Source organism: Panthera tigris, chromosome F3, assembly GCF_018350195.1.
Source record: "Panthera tigris isolate Pti1 chromosome F3, P.tigris_Pti1_mat1.1, whole genome shotgun sequence".
NCBI classification, from domain to species: Eukaryota; Metazoa; Chordata; class Mammalia; order Carnivora; family Felidae; genus Panthera; species Panthera tigris.
This window is the reverse complement of record NC_056678.1, coordinates 7253689-7279157: the sequence shown is the minus strand read 5'-3', so window position 1 is coordinate 7279157 and position 25469 is coordinate 7253689.

Below are 25469 nucleotides of genomic sequence, written 5' to 3'. Positions count from 1 at the left end.
TGTTCTCAGTTGAGAATAGCAATTAACAAATTCATAAATTCCTTGATTGCTTTCTTTTCTTTAGTCAAACATAAACATTTGTTAAAAGATACTTTTCTTTAAAAATTTTCTCCCAGGAAATAAAAAGATATTCGATATCCACATTGCTACTTGAACCTCATACCATCTCATCATACCAGGCTCCCAGATTCAGTTACAGAGTTTCATGTGATAGTGACTGTTGGTTAATAAGTCAATGTGAGCTTGAAGGGAGGAATTTGGTGAAGTGTCACAGGGCTCTCCCTCCATTACATATGGTCCATGACTTTATTAGAAAATCTATAATGATGTCAAAGTGCCCCCAAGAGGGGACCAGTTGACAGATCATATGACAGGCAATGTCTTAGAGAATTCATAGTTTTAAGTTCTGACTCTCAACCTTGTAGATGCAAAAGCTGATTTATCCACTTCTAAGAAAGGATGAGTATTTCTGGAAATGAAATCATCACACTAACCAAGAACATAGAGAACATTGTATAGAACTAAGATGCCAAGTCATCAAATTATACTGACATTTTTGCAGTACGTGGACTGAAATGTTAGCATTGTCAACCCTAGCATATTCTCTCCCTGTAGATGGAATTATATGAAATGCTGAATTATAATCAGAATAGTGTTTTGTGAGCAAAGAATCACAACAAGGGAAGTTAATTGGATAAATTTTTAGAAACATGCCTCAGCCAAAACAGCTTAAGACAGTCACCCTCAGAATAGGGATAATCTTGCTCAAGGGGGATAGTAATATTGAAGATACTAGGAATGACTCCTCAACTTTGGGTAGTTTCTGGGCTTGAACAGTCTATTGGCCTTCTTATAAGCCTTAGATCAGAAGATCAGAAATCAACTTGTCATCTTAAGGGGATGACATATCTGTTCTCCAACTCCGTGATTCACACTGTTCAAGACATTGAGATATGATAACCAAGACTTTCCTGGAGTGGGGGACTGTCCGTGGTTCTGAACAACTATTGGCAACCCTGAGATCCTGCTGAATCTTAACGAAATTTCTCCCTGGAATTTATATCCTATGCTGTTAACAACACCCACCCAGATTCAAAGAAGGGGGGTGGACAAAAGTTTTATATAAAGGGTAAAATCCAAATGTTATGCACAAAAACTGTATGCATGATTTTTTAATGTGTAAAAGTTAAATGAAGATGAAACTTCGGGAAATGCAAAGAAATAGAGAAAGAAAACTAATGATAAGTGAGACTTTTACTTATCCTCTAATTTTATGATAGAGAAAGAGGGAACAAAGAAGATATATAGAGGCCCTAATATACATACATAATATTATATAACAAAGCCTATAACCAGAAAACAGAAACAGTGAATTTTTACATATATGTGACACATTTATAAAATTGAACACATTAAACACCACCATTTCCAAAAAAAATCTGAGCAAAGTAGAGAAGGCGGAAATGCTTCAGATTACATTATCTGATCATAAAGCTAGAAATTACAATACGGGAATTTAAAAGGTCTCTCAATTCTTACTGAGAACCAAAATAAAAAAAGAAATCAAAATAAAATTTACAGAATATATAGAAAATAGTGACAATAAAACACTACATATGAAAAATAGTTATAGCATAATGAAAATAAACACAGTAAGTACTGAATTTAAAAATTAGTAAAAGATAACTATGCCTGGGAAAGCAGAAAGAACATATTAATAAACAAGAAAGTAGACATAAATACATAAAAAACAAAAACATAGAATTAATTAATAAATTAAAGTACTATTTCTTGGCAGGAGGGAGTAAAATTTTGAATTAGGGGAAGGAAGAGATAATTGGGGCAGAGAAGAAAGAAAGCTGGGGCACAAAAGAAAGAAGGCAGAGATAGCTCAATGAACAAACCAGCTGGAGAAGCAAAGTCAGAGGTTAAAAGAAAAAGTTCAAATTCCCATCATTTCAAATGACTGCAGGTCCTAGTAAAATTATTTTGCTCTCCATGGAAGTCTGAACAACAGTTCTCTTTCTACTCCCCTTCCCTCCTACACACACGTACACACACATTCACACTCACATACTCACATACACACAGGCAGAGGGAGAGAGAGAATTTATACCCCTCTTATTCTACATTTACATCTCAAATGGTATTCTTATTTCCCTTATTTCCTTTTAGGAAAGCTCATATTTCTCTCCTGTATACAAAGCTACCAGTTACTGAATGTCTATCATGGGCCAAGTGGAATGTAACAGTTTACAGACATTTTTTGCTAAACTCACACCAAAATGTTCAGGCATTATGCCTATCTTATAGATGAAGAAATTGAAGCTCATAAAGTTTAATTTTTCCAAAGTCACATAGTAACTCAAACATAACTTTATATATTCCAAAGTCAATTTTTCGTGATGATACTATACTGCCTCTCCATGGATAGAGGTAGAGATCACATATCACATACTAATAAAATTTGTACACAGAAAATTGTCGAGAAGGAAGGCTAAGATGATTAATACAACCAATGTCCAAATCATCTCAGCAATCTGAAATAATTGACCGACACCAACATGAAGAGCTTCCTCAGGGCTAGGTTCAAAGTACTATATTTGGGAGTTAAAAAAAATAGTTTTATACATACAGAATCAGGAAGATCTGTTCTGATGCAGTTCATCTGAAGAATTCCTCAGCATTTTAGTGCTTGTATGCTTCTTATATCAGTCCATGTCCCAGCAGGAAATAGTGGTATTGTCAAAGAGTTTAACTAAGAAGAGTTTAATGGAAGGAGTGTTATGGCAGCTAATTAGTAATGGTGAATCACCCAGGGACTGGCACCATGGCTTCCCAGCAGGAGCTGAGGCCATAGGTAGAAGGACACACTCATTTTTTTTAATGGTTTATACCTTTTTGCTCTTATCTTCAGAATTCATACAGGGGCCTCCCATTGGTCAAACCCAACCAGAAGCTAGAGAACAGGGCAACCTGAGAGGTACATTCCTTAGAGATTACTCCTAGGAAATTTTTCAGGGAGCACAAACCTGGGGAACCTATTTGGCAGGGAAGCAAATAGAAAATAATCAGCACTTTCACTCCCATCCAACTGAGTGACTCAGATGCTTTAAACACACACACACACACACACACACACACACACACACACAAAGCTAATCTAGTCTCAGGCCTGTTAATCTATATTTTCGGTCTTGATCATCAAGGATCTCCATCCTGCTGTCCTCTGCACAGACCACAATGTACCTGGAGATCATGCTCTGTCTGAGTTCCTCACAGAGAAGGAAATGTACACAAGAGGTGCATCCCAAGAAAGCCATCTGGTATGTCAACGCTTAAAAAACCTAGGGCATTTACTCTAGCATAGAAAGGCTGCAGAAAGACAAGCATGAATGCTCAAGCAGAAGGAGACTAAATTGTGGCAGTCCAGAAAGCAGATAGTAGACACATTCAAGAGAATTATCAAGAAGCAGAAATTAGCTCAACATAAGCAATAAATTCCTTATCTTTAGACCTATCCATCAGTGACAAAGATTGCAACTGGAAGAGTAACCCTCCCTCCTCCATCACTTATGAACTCAATCATAGGCTAGGCTGCCATCTACTGTTGGGGCTGCTGCAGAAGATTTATGTGCTTGAGAACATTCCCTTTACACCTCTCAGACTCAGACTCAGCAACCTAATGCTGCTACTGAACACACTACTCAGTCCTGCTTAAACAAATGATTGTCCTTCCCTCAAAGGACCATATAGGCAAGACCCAAGATCCTGAATTTGTTTGGATGTCTTCCCTGCTACTGACATAGGAATTATTTTTTTTATTTTTATTTTTGAGACAAAGAGAGACAGAGCATGAGCAGGGAAGGGGCAGAGAGACACAGAATCGGAAGCAGGCTCCAGGCTCTGAGCCATCAGCACAGAGCCCGATGCGGGGCTCGAACCCACAGACTGTGAGATCATGACCTGAGCCGAAGTCGGATGCTCAACTGACGGAGCCACCCAGGTGCCCCTGACATAGGAATTAAAATACACATCCCTCTAAAAACAATCTTTGAGTTTGCCACTTCTGAAAGAGACTAACGGGTAGTGACTAAATATCCTGAAGCTCATAATGCTTCTAAGTCCTGTCAAAACAACAAAATATCCATCCAAAAATAGCAGTTTTGCACTTAATTTTAGGCCTCATATTATAACTCCTTTCTTGGCCATGATTACAGCCAGAATACCTCTTTGGAACTGATAGAATAAATGCCTGCTGAAAGAATGGGGTCTCCAGATAGAAGAGCAAACGCCTGATTCTAGAAGGCCTTCAAGAAAAAAATGCTATCATAATAACATAAATAACTGTTCATAAGCTATTCAGTGAGAAAAGATTGTAAAACAGTATAGGTAATTGTGTGCATATATATTACCTATGTATGTTAATGTTTAAAGTATACATACACTCAAAGAAATAATAGTTATCTGTAAGTAGTGGAATTAGAGTTGCCTTCTGTTTTCCTCTTTGTTTACTATATTCTCTATAATATGCATGGATTTTTAACTAGGAAAAAGCATTTCTTTTGTGTTTTTTTTCTTTCAGAAAGAGAAGAGCTACATAGTACGTGGCTAGGTAGACTTTTAGAGAGTTTGACTACTTTGGAAGGTTGACATAGCTGTATTTCTTCCATAGTTTGGATTCTGACCTAGAGGAGACATAAAAATTTGCTTTGAACCCTGGCTTGGTAGTGCCATTTCACTGTGAAAGCAGTTTCATGGATCATGAACCACAGAAGTGACTTCAGCAATGCAAAGCCTGAAAACCAGAAAGCACAAGTGATCCAAACAGATGATGGAGAATAAAGAGCAGGTCAGGAAATGCAGTGGCCTTTAAAAAACACACAATTAATTACCTTTTGTGGTTAAGATGAACTCCACTCTGCTCCCCAAATGCCCTTATATAATTATAACTTAAAATGACTTGTTTTATAAAACCCGAAGTTCCTCCAATGATGTACCAAGGGCAGGGTGAAGGGAATGGTCAGCTCCCATGGAAGCAAGAAGGCATGATCTGTAGAGAATTTAAAAACAGTAATAAAAGTGAGCAAATATGTGTGTGTGTGTGATTTTTAAAAATCACGATGCATCAGCAATGCCACCCTGCCCTTGACACTTTGCTAAGGACTTTGTAAGTGCCCCGGTGAAGAATTCACTGATGGGACAGGGGACTTCCTTCCACCTTGAAGAAAATAACCCTTTATGATATTTGTATGCACTTCCTTTCCCTCTTACTTCATCTCTTAACTCCTTTACTTTCTTTTCATTTGAGGGGGCAGGTACACAGAGAGGATGGGAGAGGAGCAAGGAAGATACATATTCCTTTAAATAGAATTAGTGTCAATGAGTCACCTGTGTCCCAAAATCCTGAAAAGGGACAGAAGCCAAGACTGGATGATTTCCGTTTATTTGCTATTTTCATTAGAAAAACCTTCCATCTTAACTGGGTTGTAGGGTCATATTGCCTTTTCTCCATTTAGTGGCAACGTTTGCCCCCAAATTTTCTCAGTTCTTTGAAGAATTAATTTTTTTTCTTCTTTTATTCACTCCTACAATTATATGCAGCTTTTCTGAAAGTATTAGGGCTTGTTACCTAAGGACAAACACTTTTAAGATGAATTTTATTTCTCACATGCTGTATATTATTTTCCAGGTATAATATTTTATGCCATGTGCTATTAGAATTACCACCTTGGTCTTTGCAATACCAAGAACTTTCTCTATTACGTCTCCAATTGTGTAAGGTTGATATACCTACACATTTCACTGGGATTGAAATACCTTCAAAAATATGTGCTCTCCATTTTTATTCATATGGTATTTTTAGTTTTGAAATTCTTTTCAGTTAAGGTCAAATACCAAGTACTGAGGAAACACCCAAAAGAGCAATTCTATTATTATAATCTTATTGTTCTAGTTCAACTGGATTTATCTTATTAAGACAGAAAAAAAATAATTTTGAGAGATGTGCAATTCCAGAATTCTGACATGACACAAATAGCAGTGGGGAAGACCAAGGCATTGGAAAATGCTAGAACATGAGGTCCATGTTAACCTGTTTTTAACTCACTGTAAAAATCAACTTTTATACCATTATTTCTCCCAGTATTCCTGGTAGATAATAAACTAGGGCTTCCCCAGAATCAAATGTATAACCAGGTAGTCACGGAAAGTGCTGGAAGGAGATACAGTCACATCAGCTCTGAATCAGCAACTGAGCTGATTCATGAAAACCAGCAGTACATTGGGACCATATGTTTTCAACAGTTATTCAGTACAGTTTCATTTTTGTGAATTTTGATCAGAGTGGTGAATTACAATGTAAAGAACCCAAACCTCAGTTATCACAGAAACCAAGATAGTTTCAAAAATAATCTCCCTTTTGATACCACTGTATTTCTTTACATACACATGTACAGGTACCCTCTAATAACAAAAATTTTATTATTATTAAATTAATAAATATCATTTATCTGGAATATATTATATGCCAGGCACTGTGCTGAGCACATTTTATACGTTGTCACATTTAATTCCCACAGTAATTCTGGAAGTTTAGCATTATTGAGCCATTTAATGGATGAGGACAATGAGATATTTTTATCCATGAGAACATACTAATGAGAGAAGTTCTCTTATTCACTTTCTAGACTTAATAGTACCTCCTTATAAAGACATTCTTTCATTACCAATAGTCAACCATGCAGACATTTTAAGGGACTTTCCAAAGCAGATCAATAACGTTTCCTTACCTCTTATCCAGTACTGCAAATGCTCAAAGGAGTACTATTTAGTTGAACTATATATAACTATTTAAAAAGCTTTGGATATAGTGCCTTAAAGTTGTGATTGATATAAATATCTGCTATTTGCACAAATGTTACTGAGAAATTATGCTCCAGGATACACCAAGAAATCCTCATGTGAGTTTTTCTGTTCTAAGTCACAGTGACAAAGGCTGCTAGTTGCTTCCAGTAGCCAATCTTCTCCATGTTTCTTATTAACAGAACCCTGATCTTAGCTGGGCACACTGACACCTGTAATAAAAGTCTAATTTTCTAGGATCCCTTGTGGTTAGAAGGCCATTTGAACAAGTTCTGACTAATGATATATGAGTATTATAAGGGACTTCCATGAAATCTCCTTTAGAGATCCAGGTCATCCAGGGGGTCATTGTTAATGACAGCAGATTATGATCCATTGAATAAAGTATGGATTTGTGACATTATATTAATATAAATAATAACTGAATATGTTGAAATTTTGAGGTGGAATGAGATACTTCCATAGCCTTAAGAAAGCTGCTCACAAATTACATATTCATTACAAAAGGGAAAAGCATAGCTTAATAGGTGAGAAACCTAGAAGAACTACACTGATCTAAACTGCTTTAATCAACATGCAGAAGGTTGAAACTAGACCACTTTCTCACACCATTCACAAAAATAAACTCAAAATGGATAAAGGACCTGAATGTGAGACAGGAAACCATCAAAACCTTAGAGGAGAAAGCAGGAAAAGACCTCTCTGACCTCAGCCGTAGCAATCTCTTACTCGGCACATCCCCAAAGGCAAGGGAATTAAAAGCAAAAGTGAATTACTGGGACCTTATGAAGATAAAAAGCTTCTGCACAGCAAAGGAAACAACCAACAAAACTAAAAGGCAACTAACGGAATGGGAAAAGATATTTGCAAATGACATATCGGACAAAGGGCTAGTATCCAAAATCTATAAAGAGCTGATCAAACTCCACACCCGAAAAACAAATAACCCAGTGAAGAAATGGGCAGAAAACATGAATAGACACTTCTCTAAAGAAGACATCTGGATGGCCAACAGGCACATGAAAAGATGTTCAACGTCGCTCCTTATCAGGGAAATACAAATCAAAACCACACTCAGATATCACCTCACGCCAGAGTGGCCAAAATGAAGAAATCAGGAGACTATAGATGCTGGAGAGGATGTGGAGAAACAGGAACCCTCTTGCACTGTTGGTGGGAATGCAAACTGGTACAGCCGCTCTGGAAAGCAGTGTGGAGGTTCCTCAGAAAATTAAAAACAGACCTACCCTATGACCCAGCAATAGCACTGCTAGGAATTTATCCAAGGGATACAGGAGTACTGATGCATAGGGGCACTTGTACCCCAATGTTTATAGCAGCACTCTCAACAATAGCCAAATTATGGAAAGAGCCTAAATGTCCATCAACTGATGAATGGATAAAGAAATTGTGGTTTATATACACAATGGAATACTACGTGGCAATGAGAAAGAATGAAATATGGCCTTTTGTAGCAACGTGGATGGAACTGGAGAGTGTGATGCTAAGTGAAATAAGCCATACAGAGAAAGACAGATACCATATGGTTTCACTCTTATGTGGATCCTGAGAAACGTAACAGAAACCCATGGGGGAGGGGAAGGAAAAAAAAAAAAGAGGTTAGAGTGGGAGAGAGCCAAAGCATAAGAGACTGTTAAAAACTGAGAACAAACTGAGGGTTGATGGGGGGTGGGAGGGAGGGGAGGGTGGGTGATGGGTATTGAGGAGGGCACCTTTTGGGATGAGCACTGGGTGTTGTATGGAAACCAATTTGATAGTAAATTTCATATATTAAAAAATAAAAAAAATTAAAAAATAAAAAAAATAAACTGCTTTAATCAAGGTGTGTGTCATCTCTAAGAGAGCAAGTCAAAATCATGAGCCGTCTAATACAATGCAATGAGAAAATAAAACATCACTTCTGTGGCATCTCTGCCAAAGGCACAATGTGTTTAATGATGAGGGAGCATTAGACAAACCCAAACTGAGGGACATTGTACAAAACAGTGCCTGTAATCTTCCAAAGTGTCAAAGTCATAAACACCAAGAAAAAATAGAATAGACAGAAAGTTGTCCTAGACTAAAGGAGATTAAGGAGACACGAAATTTAAGTGCATGATTCTTCATCTTTTTTTAATGGAGGACATTATTGGGATTGTTGATAAGCTTGAATGGAATCTGAAGATTAGATGGCAGGTAGTGAGCTAAAGTTCTTTTCCTGGTTTTGATGGTTGCACTATGGTTTTGCAGCATGTCCTTTCTGTCAGTAATGCATACTAAACTCTTCTAGGGTGATAAGACATCATATCAGCAGTTACCCCTAATGGTTCCACAAAATACTTCTTTGTGTTATTTTTGCAACTTTCTGTAAGTTTGAGATTGTTTCTCAAAAAAGAATTTTCCAAAATAAATGAAAGATATCAAGCCACAGACTCAATACAGTGCTATAACACGCAAGATGTGAGGACATTAAAAACCATACTCAGGTACATCATAATAAAACCTGACCCAAGAGCTCCTTTCCAGCACCCAGGAGTAGATTCTCTATCACACCACTAACAGGAACTGTCAAAAGTCACCTTGGAAGTGTAAATCCAATGAAACATTTCACTCTATTGACAGGAAAAGATCCTTCCCCTTTCCTTCCAAAGCCTTCTTTCTTTGCTGCTTCAGGAATTTTGATGACTAGGACATCCATATTATTCAGAGTACTTCAAGCCCACAGCCCAGAGGCCCAGACAACTCAAACACAAAAATCCACTGTAGATGACCAAAGGCTGGAGAGTTCAGTCCACAGTATTTCTACCTTTAGAAATCCTACTGTTAAAGAGCTACACCAAATCCAATTCCATTCCTCATCAAAGGTCATTATTTTACTCCCCTTGAGTTAGAGAGAATATCAGACTTTTACACCTTTCTTGCTATATTTCAGCATATTGTTGAACTCATGAGCAAATTCTTAGTTAAGACAAAGAGACAGCCCTCAAAGGCAAGTAATAATTTTTCAGATATAGGTATGGCAATCATTTATCTTGGTTTGCCCAGGATGGTTCTATTGAAAGCACCAGGTTTCACTCTCAAATTGTCCCCAGTTTGGCCTATAAATTACATGGTCACTGGGGACAGTGTAGATTAAAACAAAACTTGGAGGGAAAACCCTGTATTTGGTAGGTACTTAATATTTGAAGTTCTTTGTTTAATTGGTTGACTGGTTGTTATCTTGATTTCCCAGGATCTGAAACCCATTCTATGTTTGGGAAACCCATCATTGTGTCGATCTTGGAGCAAGACAGCGCAAAGGCAGCCATTTGTGCTTGTGATGTAAACTTGGTAAGTTATGGAGCCTTTGCCAGATCTTGGAAACAGAAGTAAGTGACAGGACACTGTTATTAGACCTCATTGTGGTGGTAAGAGGGGCAACCTCCAGTGACTACCATCCAGGGCAGTGGGGGCATCTCTGCAGTGGCTGGGCCCTCTGGTGGCAGCAGCTCCTTATCAGGATGTTCTTGCCTCATCACCTGTTTGTGGTGTCAGCTACAACTCCTTAGTTCTTAGATACTTATTTTTCCACCCCTGTTCTCCAACTTTTCCATCCATTCCATGAGCTAGCTACTTAAGCTAGCTAGATTCTTCTAATTCCTTTTCTCCAGACGCTCACAAGATTTCTACTATTTGTAACCAAGAAAGTGAATGTATTTCACTTACAGTGAGTGTTAAATGGAACTCACACCTTTTTTTTCTTTAAGTACGTCTTTCTCAAAGATGCATCAAATTCCCCTGTTTTGGCTCAAAACATTGATAGAAACTTTTAAATGGTAATCGTACGGATTTTTTTTTTGAAATATCATTCTCAATGAAGCACCTGATTTCACCAACAACACTTTGAGAACTGCTAGTGATTGCAATGTATCAATCACAGAGGGGTGTCTGCATGAGGATAGAATTGACTTGCTTTGCTTTGTTAATTGATTTCATAAATTTCATGTTGCCTGCTTGAGTTTCTCCTAAAACATCCATTAAAAAAGGGAACGAATCTCTCATTTTAAGGGGATAAAAAAGCACAACCCTCCTCCCCCACCTATGTACGACCACATGCACATGCCACACATATGCATATGCACAGGAAACTTTTTAGAAGATACTTCGACTTAGGTACAGTCAGTTCATTAGCTTAGGCAGATTTTAATATTTCTTTGAGCTGAAGTTATTTTTCCAGGCAACTGTACACTGTCTCCATGAAACATACAAGTGTCAAAAGCACAAAGGGTTTTGTCTCAAATCAAGAATTGACACCACTCTACCAAGAAATTCTGACTCCAGCAAAAATAGAGTAGGCATTCTTTATGAGCTGGCATTGCTTCCCTGCCAAAGACTTAACCTGATAACTCTAAATTAATGTTCTGAGACCAATTGGCCATCATAGCCCACTTGGTTAATCAAATTCCTCTCACGCTCTGCACTTGTTCTGGACCTACTGATGATACTCTGAGCGTTTCTCACTTGCCAATTAATGAGGAAACCTAAGTTCACTTTGAAATAAGGAACCCTGCTATGTTTGGATGTTCATGATGTTCCAGGAACTCCGAAGACCATGCCCTGAACTTTCTCCACATTGTCTTTAGTTTTTTTCCTGTCCTTGTCCTCATGTCCATCCCCACTGGCAGACCATCAGGGGCCATTTGTAGCGCTCAGTCTCAACATCCATCAGCGAGCCCAGTAGGGTCCCCCACCCATCACACTGACGGCTAATTTAGGACATGGTTTCTTCTTGGATCTGGATTCCAGAATGCATATGGGACATATTCTTCCTCCCTTCCACTCTTCTATCCCCTCCCTCATGGGAACAGATTAAACTGAGAAGAAAGGGAGGACAAGGAAATACAATTCCCACTCTCCAGGCTTCATTAGCTGCCAGATTTCTTATCATGGCTATATGATCATGTATAACAATATTACATTTATTTAGCAGCTACTCCTTGCCAAGCAGTCTAAAAAGTGCATTCTGTGTGTTATGAGATATAATGGAATCCTCTTAGCAATTCTATAAAATAGATATCATTTCATAAATAGATGTCATTGTTACCATCCACATTTCACGAATGAGGAAACTGACACAGAGAGAAGTTAAATAACTTTCACATTTGATAAAAGACAGTTATGTCTTTGAAATTCTTGCTCTAACCATCCCCAGACTACTCTGCAGGACCACCATACCATGTGATAAGTGCTATAAGTGGGTTTGTATAAAGCCATGGAACATCAAGGACCGGAAACAAGCAGCAGAATGCCACCCACCTCCCTGCCATGTCTACGTCCTCATCTCTAGAACCTGTGACTATGTTAGGTCACATGGTGAAGGAAATTAAGGTTACAGTTGGAATTAAGCTTGCTAGTCAGCTGACCTTCAAGTATGGAGATGACCCTGGGTCACTGGAGCAGGTCTGACATAATCATAGTGGCCCTCTAAAAGGGAGAAGGGAAGCAGAAGTTCAGAGTCAGAGAAAGACTTTAAGATGCTGCCTGACTGGCTTTGCAGATGGAGGAAAAGGTCCATGAGGCAAAGGATATAGGCAGCCTCCAGATACTGAAAAAGTCAAGAAACAGATTCTCCCCTAGGACCTCCAGGAGGAATACATCCTGCCAACAACTTGCTTTTAGTTCAATGAGACTCTTTTTGACTTACAACCTCCAGCATCATAAGATAATAAATATATACTGTTTTAAGCCACTAAGTGTGTGATAATTTATTTTGGTGGTGATAGAAAACCAATACAGATATCCTGTGTGGTCAGGGACAGATAGGAGATGGTATCTGAGCAAAGTTGGCAAGAATGTGTAGCAGATCTCTGGGCAAGAAAGAAATGTGGAGAAGGGGATTCTCAGCAGAGAGCAAGACAAACACTAAGGCTCAGATCATGACACAGAGTGTGGGCAGGGGACAGCGGGTATCCTAGTGAGGCTGGCACAGGGCACAAGTTCAGAGCAGCAGAGAGAAATCCAGAAGGACCTGATATGCCAGAATAAAAAGTGAAGATTTTATCTTGCAGGAAAGGATACTATTAAAGGATTTCTAATAAAGACAAATTTTAATTTCAGAAAGAACACTCTGGTTGCATTATTAACAACAACACTCATGAGTATGGAGGATGAGTTGGGAGGAGGGGTGGCCTAGAGACTAGGAAAAAACTAGTTATCTAAGAAAGAGATGATAAAGGCCAGAGAGAGCAAGGTTGGAGGATGTAACAGGTTTGAAAGATACTCAAAAGGTATAATTCATAAGATCTGGTGACTTGTTTGATGTCAACAACCTTCATGGCTTGTGAGATTAAGAGGATGTTGCTATTAGCAAAGGCCAAAAAAAAAAAAAAAAGGCAGCATGCATTGGAAAGAGGGAAGCTATTTTGGTTTTGAACAAATAATGATGGTTACAATTTATTAAGTGCCTATTATGTGCCAGTTCTTTATATATATTACCTCCTGTAATACTCATACTGACACTTATTATTTTCATTGTCAGGTGGCAAAATGAGACTCTGCTCTGGTATAGGAACAAAGATTTTCTTATGGTAAACCAAAATTTTCTCTCCGTCCACTCCAACACTCTGCCATGTGGCATGTGATGGGCTAAAGGGCAAAAGTATTTTATGGTGGTGTCCAATAAACAATTCAAAATTCAAGTCTGAAAGTGAGACTTGGACTTGGCATTTAAAGAAATTGGCTGTCATCTGCACACAGGCTGAGAATGGCTGAAATTGTTCAGATTAAGAAAAAACTAGGGCTCCTGGCTGGCTCAGTCAGTTGAGCGTTCAACTCCTAGTTTTGGTTCAGCTCATGATCAAGGGTCATGGGATCAAGCCCCATGTCAGGCTCTGCAATGAGTGTGGAGACTGCTTAAGAGTCTCTCTCTCTCTGTCTCTCTCTTTGTTCCTCTCTCCTGCTTGCTCTCTCTCTCTCTCTCTCTCTCTCTGAAAAACAAAACAAAACAAAACACTAGAATTCAGGCAGGAACCTAGGAGGACACATTGTCAAAAGGATGGACCAAGGAAGGTAAGACAGTGCAAGAGGCCAAGGTGTGCCAAGGATGCAAGACAAAACATGAAGCAAAATGATGTCACAGAGCCAAATGGAAGTGTCACCTACAGCAAGCTCCCACCAGTATGTGCTGGTGAAATATAATTATATACAAAATCTTCCCCAGTCCAGAAATCCTCTTCTCAAAGGTAGTAGAGAAATGGTGCACCTGGGTAGCTCAGTCAGTTGACTCTTGATCTTGACTCAAGTCTTGATCTCAGACAGCCCACATTGGGCTCTGTGCTGGGCGTGGAGCCTACTTAAAAAAAAAAAGTACTAGAGAAAGAAAATGAGTTATTATTAAGTAAGCTTTAAAGCAGAATGTGAAACACATCACAGGAAATTGCCAAGACATAAAGAAATCTCATCCTTTTTTTTTAATGTTTATTTTTGAGAGAGATAGAAAGCACGAGCAAGGAAGGGACAGAGAGAGACAGACAGAGAGACAGAGAGACAGAGACAGAAAATCCCAAGCAGGCTCCTCACTGTCAGTACGGAGCCTGATGCAGGGCTTGATCTCACAAACCATGAGATTGTGACCTGAGCCAAAATCAAGAGTCAGTTGCTTAAGCGACAGAGCCACCCAGGCACCCCAGAAATCTCACCCTTTTATACAGAGAAGCAGATACAAACGATTACATCATGTGCTTAAGATAAGCAATAACTAGTCCTCAAGTAAGAGAATGTGATAAAACCATTTATCACACATAGTTCATCTTAATTTTACCTACTAGTTGAGGTGACCATCTATGTTAGCTAAGTGGCTTTATACAAAGGAAAACCACTTTTTCATTTCTTTATGGCAGGAGGTAGTTTTGCAGATTGGAACAAGGCACCCATTGTCATGCCATTTAGGGTCCTGCCCACCCCCCCCCCAACACATACACACACACACATGCAGAATCTGGGAGACAGGGGTGCTCTCTCTCTTGATGCTTATATTACAAAGAGACTGTTCTGTGTCCTGGAAAAGACATTCTCGGAGCATATATCTGACAAAAGACCTGTGAAGTCTTCAGAAGGATTTATAGTCACCTCTCAGGAAAAAAAATGCACAATTATAAGTTTTCTAAAGTAAATGCTCTAAGAAGAAGAGAGAGAAATCTCTTATTTTCAACGGAGAATTAAACCTCTTATTTTTATTGTTTTATTATTGTTGTTTATTGTTTATTTATTTATTTTGAGAGAGACAGAGGGAGAGACAGAGAGAGAGAGAGCACACAAAGGAGGGAAGGGCAGAGATAGAGAATCCCAAGCAGCACCCCACCCCCCACCACTGTCAGCGCAGAGCCTGATACAGGGCTCGATCTCACAAACCATGAGATCAAGACCTAAGCAGAGATCAAGAGTTGGACACTTAACTGACTGAGCCACCCAGGTGCACCATAAGCCTCTTGTTTTAAATACGTGCTTGTCTTTACATATGAATGGGGAACCTCCAAGCAATCAAGTAAGATATCATCTGAAATAAGGTTCTTTTTGTTTTGTTCTGTGTTTAAAGATTTGGCAGTTAGAAGTTTCAAGATTGCAATGGGTTGAGAAGGGAATATGGAGAGTTAATGAGGACAGAGAGCTGCTGTACTTTGCAAGAAGTTTGGTCAGGAAGAAAAATAAAGAAATTGAGCTTCTGCTAGAGGCCAGATTTGCGACAGACACCCAACCAGGTTTATTTGTTAAAGGCAAAGAGGCAGTAGAAAGGACTAGTTTCTGGAACCAGGAGAGAGAAGGTATGGTGCAGAGTTTGGGAGGAAGTGAGAAAGGGGATGGTCAAGAGCCAGGTAGAGGGATTCACCTGGGCCAGGAAGAGAGACAGATAGCTCTTCTTCCAAGTCCAGAGTGTGGGAATTAAGGAAGGGAAGAAGGTGTGGGAACATGCAGGGTTGGAGGAAAGAGTGAAGTGTGTGTTTATATTTAACATACTCTATAGTTTCTAGGAAAATAGAGGCAAAAAGATCCATAGTTTAACAAGTTTAAGAGAAGGTAGTGTGCCTTTGACTTAGCCAAAGATGAGAATAGGAGTCTCAGACTGACATCACAAGGCTCTGGTCACAGGTTCATCAGAGACTGCATTGAGATGACACATATGATGTACCCAGCACAACACCTAGCAAAGAGTAGTAGTTGGTACATGCTTACTGTTAACATCACCTGAGGTCAGACAAGCAAATCCTGGAGCCCAAACTGGAATCTGCACTCAGTGCTCTGTCCTCTATGCCATGCTACCTTTTGCCATCTGGGTGACCTAGACTACTTGTTAACTTCTCCGGTTCTCAGTTCACTGCAAAATGAGAGGATTGACGTTATTGATCTAAATCTCTAAATCCCACTGAGTCTGTAGCATTGGGGTAGGAACCCATCATTGAATTGTCATCTGGGAACACTACAAGAAGGCACATGGAGAGACTCATAGTCCTGAGAAGAGAGTAGGGCACCAGCAAAAGGAGATACTGGAACTTGGTACACATTGTCTCTTCCTAATTCCTTAGGTGCCTGGATTTTTCTTTTTCTCTTAATTTTTTAAAATGTTTATTCATTTTTTGAGAGAAAGAGAGAGAGAGAGACAGGGCATGAGTTGGGGAGGGGCAGAGAGAGAGGAAGACACAGAATCTGAAGCAGGCTCCAGGCTCTGAGCCATGAGCACAGAGACTTATGCAGGGCTCAAACCCACGAGCCATGAGATCATGACCTGAGCTGAAGTCAGGCGCTTAGCCAACTGAGCCACCCAGACGCTCCACCTGGATTTTTCTTATACTCGTTAAACATGAGACTCAGAAATTATGTGACTATTCCAAGGTCACATAGCTAGTGTGAGAGGGCCATGATTCAAACCCAGATATGACTCCAGAATTCATGATATTTTCACCACTTCAGGCCCAGAATGGTTCTTAAATAGTATTTCTCTGAGAAAAAAAAATTAGCTATACACAAGATCAGTCTAGGACCAGTAGGTGACACTAGAAGGTGGGAAAACACCTGTAACAAGATAGTGTTCATATATATTAGGCTGTTAGAAAAAATTACTGAGAAAGGCTTTGAAATTTAGTGAGTATTCTTAGTCCATCCACCTGAGTTATTTTCAACTTTCATGGTGTTTGACCAGGTTATACTACAGCTTTGTGGAAATGGAAATTGACTATAGAAACCTAATAGTAACCAAATAATTCCTGCTATAGAAATGCAAATTCTGTCACAAGGAAGTTCAATTGGCTTCCCTCCCCCATCCTGGAGAAAGCTAGTTCAGTTTGCTTGTAATTTGCTTAATGCAAATACAATTCCAAGTTTTTAATGGCTTATAATGGTGTCTGTTCTTTGGATTCCTCCTTTGAATCATTTGTAATGACTTCCTAGTTCCTTCATTAATTAATGAGCTAAATAAAATCTTTGATGTGTGTTCATTTTATATTTGTATGAAAATCATAATTTTAAATCCCTGTGGCTTTTTTGTGTTTTTTAGTGCTTATTTATTTATTTTGAGAGAGAAAGAGAGAGAGCATGAGCTGGGAAGAGGCAGAGAGAGAGGGAGAGAGAGAATTCCAAACAGGTTCCATGCTGTCAGCACAGAGCCCAGCACAGGGCTTGGTCTCATGAGCCATGAGATCATGACCTAAGCCAAAAGCAAGAGTTGGACTTGAGTTTGGCTTAACCACCTGAACCATCCAGATACTCCCAAACCATGTTTTTATCCTTGGTTATTCCTAGTTTCAAACTGCTCCATAATAAGAGCTACACCCTGCCCACCCAGGTCTTTGTTCCTTTCCAGCATCATGGAAAGTAGCCACTGCCATGAAGACTTAAGCTGTGTGTCTGAAGCTTGTCCCTGGGAAGAAGACAGATTAGAGAAATTAAGTCTGGTCCTTTTTCCCTAGGGAGGGAAAAGGGAGATGTATTGAGCCTAATATGGTGATGGGGCTGAGGAGGCAGTAAGGTAGATATGAAAGCACCCAAGAAAACCAGTCAGCTTTCCTGATTGCAGGATGAACAGATACCAGAAGACCCCCCGCCCCGAAAATCCCATGTTCAGCTCAATTCACACAGGTGCTAGGGAATGATACTGGGGAAGGGAGAATGGCTCTATTTGTGCATGTTGAGCAGATCTGGAAGTTGCCATGTACCCCTTGGAAGGGTTACAGAAGTGCTGTGGAGTTGCCACATAAAATATAAGATGCCTAGGTAAGCTTGAATTTCAGATAAACAATGAATAATTTAAAACATATTTTTAGTGGGGTGCCTTGGTGGTTTAGTCGGTTAAGCATCCAACTCTTGCTTTTGGCTCAGGCCATGATCTCACACTTTGTGAGTGTAGGCTCTGCATCAGGCTCCGTGCAGACAGTTGAGGAGCCTGCTGGGATTCCCTCTCTCTCTCTCTCTCTCTCAATCTCTCTCTCTCTCTCACCCTCTCCCTGCTCACATGCTCTCGCTCTCTCAAAATAAAAAACATTTTTAAAATCTTTTAAGATATATTTTTACTTCCATACTTATACTAAACACTATTTGTTGTTTTGTGAAATTCAGATTTGACTGGTATTCCATGTTTTTATTTGCTGAGTCTGATAACCTCAGCTGAGAGATCACACTCAATCATCAGAAGTCCAGAGAACACAACAGAGCATCTCCTCAAGGCAGAGAAAAACAAGAATCCAAAAGCTTTCCAGAGCCTCCAGACTCAGAGGCTCCTTCCATCTACCATCATGGATGTCCCAGAGACAGACACCCAGACACCCAACTGGGGAGGGACAACTGGGAGCAGCAGTCTGAAAGCCAGTGTGATCCAAACAGGATTATCTAAAAGGGAAGAGAATTTATTACCTTCAATTACCAGGTTTAAAGTTGTTGTTCCCATCCTTGCAAATAGGAACTTGTAGGGAAGGAAAATTTTTTTCTCTACATATCTAGATTCTTCTGGCTGGTCAATTAATCAAATTGACATAAGACAAATTAACAGGAGAAAATAAAATTTAGTTATGTGTGTATAGGGCCCCATAAAAAATATGAGACCAAACACAAAGTTGGCCAGTTGAGGCTTCTATGCCATCCTGAGCTAAGGATGGGATAGGGGTCTGGGCTTCACAAGGGAGGAGAGTAATTCACAGGACAAGAAAAAAAAAAGCAGCTGTTTGCTAATTAGATATTTGCCTTGCCATACAAACAGTATGTTTCAGATAAAACATTCTAGTAATAACACTTTTTCTAGGGCAGGCCCCTGTTAAAGAACAAAAACTCAAGAAATAAATTTGAAGATCTAATTGTCTTTATTAAGTGATTCAAGAATCAGGCAGCATCCTATTTAGCAAGTAGAGAGATGCTCTGAGGAATTGTACAAAAACGGAAGGTTTTTATCAGAAGAAGGGTGGGTCAAGGAAATTATTAGCAACAGGAAAGGTTGTTTCAGGAGAGGTAATATTCCCCTAGGGGGAAAAGCAGGGGCTGTTATCATGCAGATGACCTTATCTTCCTTTTGGGGTTGGAGAGGGCCCATGTGGCAGATTATCTCATTGGTGCTGACCAGAAAATTCCTGACTGACCAGTGAAGACCCCATTTCTGGGGGAGGTTGAAACTGCAGTTAGGTTTAAGCCTCATTTTGGTGATGTGGCCTAGCATAAGTGACTCCATTTTGGCCTGGAGTTTTCTTTTTGATACCCAGTAACTAAATTCTTTTAGGTAGTTAAGGAAGAGATAAAAGTTTTCTTGAGTCTCCTGGGTCTTGATTGCCTTCACCTCTAAATAATTCACATGCCAAAGTGACATATTTTGGGGGTGTTTTGCTTCCTCTCAGAGTCTTGGAAAAAGAAATAAAAAGAAGTGAAGGAGGAAAAATAATTTTCCCTCTACCTTTCTAGGTTATGGCTGAGACACTCCCACCCCCACCCTCATAATGAAGGACAGGTTAACAAGAGAAAAACAAACAGAAGCTTAATAACATATATACCTTCTGTATACATGGAAGAGATCCAGGAAAACTGAGTAACTCCTTGAAATAACTCAAGCCATCACCCAAAATATTATCTCCAGCTAAAGACAAAAGATGTTTGTGGGTGGGGTGAAGTTGTGGGGCCAGTGGTCAGAGGTTTCCAGGTAAAGCACAGTAAGTGAGGTGTGGTTGTTATGCAGATTTGTCTCTGCTTTCTCCACTGAATTGATAAGAGTTTCTAGAGATTTATAGTCATTCTTCTCTTCCTGGTGCAGAGACATCTTTACAAATGGAGATTTTCCCTGTAAATTTAAATGTCTTTTACAAAAGTGTAACTTTTACTCTGTTTTCAGAGTTTCTCTTGTGTTTAGTTCTTCATAAATAACAATCTTAAAATAATCCCTATGCCTAGAGGCATGTTTGGGAGTGACAGATTCCACTCCCCTTAGAAGCTATGTTTTTCTTTGCTTATACATCTAAACAGTGTGGGTGTTAAAGTTTGATTCTGCAATGCTGACTGAACAGATGTTGGGCATAGGAGTCTGGACAATTCCTAACAACAAAGGCCAAGAAGAGCACCTAGTCCCCTACTGAGAATAGTGTTCAAAGTTCAAGTTACACCAAGGTACCAGGGGCAATGCCTCGTGCCCATCTCTACTTGTATCTGTTAGGGTACCCAGAAAACATGTGCCCCCACCACCACTTCCTGTCATGAAATGGTGAGGATTTGGTCTCTGATTTTGTATATCGTTGTCTTTTCATAAGGCATGTTCAGAAGACCACCGGGAACTTTTGAAAATGACTAATCAAGCAATTAGGTTAAATCCAGCAACTAAAATTTCCCTTAAGTGAAAACACCTGAGATCTTCTCTCCAGGAAGGAATTATGCTCAGTACTTCACAAAGCTTTTATGAAGATTAATAAATTGATGTTTTCAAAGGTGTTTGAGAACTCTGGATAATAGTGTCTACATTGCATGTTTTAGAAGTTTATGAAGATTTGCATTAATAAGGCTTTTCCTGAAAAAGCAAACTAGACCAGATCTTTCCTAGGGCAGCTACCTGCCACATATGGCTTTTGAGCACTTAAAAATGTGACCAGTGTGACTGAGGAACTGAATTTTAAATTGTATTTAATTTAAATTAATTTAAATTTAAATAGTCATTACAGGAAGCAATGTTAGAACAATGACAAAACAGGAAAATTTAAGATTTAAAGTAAAGTCTTAACGGTAATGACAATTATTAAGGCACTTACTATCGTTATAAATATTTTTAACATTAACATCAGGGTTTCCCAAATTAGGTTTGCAAATAACACTTTCCCCTCAGGAAATAGAATGCTTGATTAAACAAAATGAGGGGCACCTGGGTTGTTCAGTCAGTTAAGACTTTGACTTTGACTCAGGTCATGATCTCCCAGTTAGCAAGTTTGAGCCCACAGCCGGCTGGCTCTCTGTTGTCAGTGCAGAGCCCACTTTGGATACTCTATCCCTCTCGTTCTCTGCCCCTCCCTTGCTCATGCTCTCTCAAAAATAAATAAAACATTTTAAAAAATGAAACAGGACTTGTCAGATCCTTTAATTTTTTTTTTAAATGTTTATTTATTTATTGAGAGAGAGCGTGAGCATGAGCAGGGGAGGGGCAGAGAGAAAAGGAGAGAGAGAATCCCAAGCAGGCTCCAAGCTGTCGGTGCAGAGCCCAACTTGATCTCATGAACCATAAGATTATGGGGCGCCTGGGTGGCGCAGTCGGTTAAGCGTCCGACTTCAGCCAGGTCACGATCTCGCGGTCCGTGGGTTCGAGCCCCGCGTCAGGCTCTGGGCTGATGGCTCGGAGCCTGGAGCCTGTTTCCGATTCTGTGTCTCCCTCTCTCTCTGCCCCTCCCCCGTTCATGCTCTGTCTCTCTCTGTCCCAAAAATAAAAAAAATAAAATTAAATTAAAAAAAAAAAAACGTTGAAGATTATGACCTGAGCCGAAATCAAGTTCTGATGCTTAACACACTGAGCCACCCCAGTACTCCAGATCCTTTAATATTAATATGCATTATGCATATCCAGGAAGAGGACACTGTATTCAGGATTTTCAATGTTTCTACCAAATTTATTTACTCCCAGAACCACTTTCGCCCACAAAGTACCTACTCATATCTGAAACTTGTGTTTGAGAAATCTCCTGCAACACAGTTTGAGAAATCCTGGTGTGGAGAGAAGAGACACAGTAAAATTAAGATCTTGAATCTACACATATTGTTTTTGAAGTGAGCTGATGTCCAGACACAGCATTAGGACTTGAGGCTATTCACTATTTTGGGTTGATGTCCTTTTTCCATCACTACACGCATCTCACTCAATCCTATCCCTTAACTGCCCCAACCTACATTCCTTCACAACTGTAGCTAAAAAACAGTCTATATGACAGCCAAAAACAGTTGTTTTTTTGACTTTTTCTAAACATAAGAACACACTTTATTTTTTTAAGGTAATTTCTTCTTTAAAAAATTTTTTTTAACATTTATTCGTTTTTGAGAGACAGAGTGTGAGTGGGGGAGGGGCAGAGAGAGGAAGACAGAATCCAAAGCAGACTCCAGGCTCTGAGATGTCAGCACAGAGCCCCACGTGGGGCTGGAACTTATGAACTGTGAGATCATGACTTAACTGAAGTCTGATGCTTAACCGACTGAGCCACTCAGGCATCCCAAGAACACACTTTAAAAATGAATTCTTATATAAAATGCTATAATCTCTGTATATAGAAGATAAAAACAACATCTCATAGCTATAAAAGTGTTTTAGACATATACATTTACATTAATCTGTCAGGATAATTAATAAAAATAACAAATTTCTCACTGGGAGTTGTGAACATTAATAGGCATCTTACATCATTCTCAGCAGGTAATTGATTTTGTTTTGTTTCAGTTATAAACATATTTTATTTATTATTTTTTAAAATGTTTATTTATTTATTAATTTTTAAAATTTTTAATGTTTATTTCTGAGACTGAGAGACACACAGAGACAGAGTGCAAGCAGGGGAGGGGCAGAGAAAGAGGGAGACACAGTATCCGAAGCAGGTTCCAGGCTGTCATCACAAGGCCTGACACAGAGCTTGGACTCACAAACTGTGAGATCATGACCTGAGCTGAAGTCTTCCACTTAACTGACTGAGCCACCCAGGTGCCTCTATAAACACATTTTAAAACATGACTTAAACACATAAGTAATTGTATGTGGTAACAGAGCTTTATGTGTATTTTGTTTTATTATTTTTTTACTAGCTGACTTGCAATTACAAGATACTCTTTTTTTTTTAATTTTTTAAATATTTACTTTTGAGATAAAGAAAGCATGAGTGGGGAAGGAGAAAAAAGAGGGAGACACAGAATCTGAAGCAGGCTCCAGGCCAGGCTCTGAGCTGTTGTGGGGCTCAAACTCATGAACCGCGAGATCATAACCTGAGCCAAAGTTGGTTGCTTAACCGACTGAGCCACCCAGGTGCCCCACAATTACAAGATACTCTTAAGTTAAGCAGATTTAGCAGGAAAAACTTCATGTCAATATTAATTTATATAAATTGAAATTTCCACTTCCAGTCAAGATGCATGCAATAAAAGGGACCAGATTTATCCTTCATACATAATAATAATAAAAAAAACACAGATGAAATATAGGAAACAAAGGTTTTCCATCAGTGGACATCAGGCAGCACAAGAGAGGGAAGCATACAACTTGAGTCCCACAGGTGCCCCAGCTAACGGCCCTGAGAGAGTTTCTAGGTTGCAGCTTAGAGAGCAGGATCCCAAGTGGGTCCCAGCAGTCTCCCAGACAGGAGGAGACAGACCTGGAAGTCTAGGCAGGCCAAGGCAGCTAAATTCACAGAGTACCAAGGAAGAGAGAGCTGAACAGAGAAAGAGTTGAAGAAATCTGCAGAGGGTCCCCCTTGATTCTTTAGGGGACTACTGACCAGCATATATGTAGGGGAAGCTACCCTAGGAGCTCACATGAGGCTGGAAATAGAGGCATATCTTATTTTACTGTGCTTTGCTTTATTGTGTTTTTTTTTACAAATTGAGGGTTTGTGGCAACCTGTGATGAGCACATCTCTCAGTGCTATTTTTCCAACAGCATTTGCTCACTTTGTGTCTCTGTGTCACATTTTGGTCATTCTCACTATATTTTAAACTTTTTCATTAATATTATATTTCTTATGGTGATCTGTGATCAGTGATTATGACCTGCTGGAAGCTCAGATGATGGTTAGCATTTTTAGCAATAAAATATTAAAATTTTGGTATGTACATTGATTTTACAGACATATTGCCACTTACTTGACCACAGTATAGTTTAAACGTAACTTTTGTATGTTCATTTGATTCTTTTTCTTGTACTTTTCACCTTATTAAGTGAACTTGCAATATCTTCAAGGTATGTCTGTGGTTTGTGTCTCCCCCAGCCAAAGTAGAAAATCCCCTTAACTCATAGGACATTGGGTAGATCAATAAAAGCATTTTGCCTAAACAAAGGAACAAAATTCGCCTTAACCTAAAGACTGTTCTGATCCCACCTAATAAAAGCAAGCCTGAAAAGAATCAATTTGTTTCCAAGTAACTGACTATATCCCAGAACAAAGGCCAAGAATATTTATAAGAATATAAAAATACCCAGCATTCAAAAAGGTAAAATTCAAAATGTTTACTATCCAGTTACACACTACCAAGTGTGCAAAGAAACAGGCAAGTATGAGCCGTGATGAGAAGAAAATTAATCAACAGAAATAGACGCCCAAATGACAAAGATAGGATTTATAGACAAAGGGCATAGAAGTGTTATTAAAACTATGTTCCATATATTCCAAATGGTAGAAGAAAGAGCACATTAAGTACTCAGAAAAGGTATAAAAAGATGGTTATTAATTTCTATTTATTTTTTTAAAGTTTATTTATTTATTTTGAGAAGGGGGGCAGAGACAGAGAGAGAGAGATAGTGAAAGAGAGAGAGAGGATTCCGAGCAGACTCTGCTTTGTCAGTGTGGAGCCCAATGTGGGGCTTGATCTCACGAATTGTGAGATCATGACCTGACCAATAATCAAGAGTCAGACACAGAGCCAGCTAAGCCACCAAGGTATCCCTAAAAAGATAGTTTTTTTAAAGATCTAGATCATATTTCTAAAGACGAAAACTATAAAATCTGAGATGAAAAATACACTGGAATGATTAATGGCAGATTAGAGAATGGAAAGGGAAAGATTAATTAACCCAAAGACACCAATAGAAACTAACTAAAAAAAGTCAAAACAAACAAACAAACAAACAAACAAAAAAAACGGTACAGAGCATCAGGACATTAATCAGCCTAATTTCCATGTAATTAGAATCCTGGAATAAGAAGTGAGAGAGCTGGAGTAATGGAATTACCATTTGAAGAAATAATACCCAAATTTTTTCCACATTTCATGGAAGCCATAAACCCAGAAATCTAAGATCAAAACCTCCATGGGTTGGCTGGGTGGCTTAGTTGGTTGAGTGTCCGATTCTGATTTCAGCTCAGGTCATGATCTCACGGTCATGAGATCCATCCCTGTGTTGGGCTCTGCAGTGGGCACGGAGCCTACTTAAGATTTTT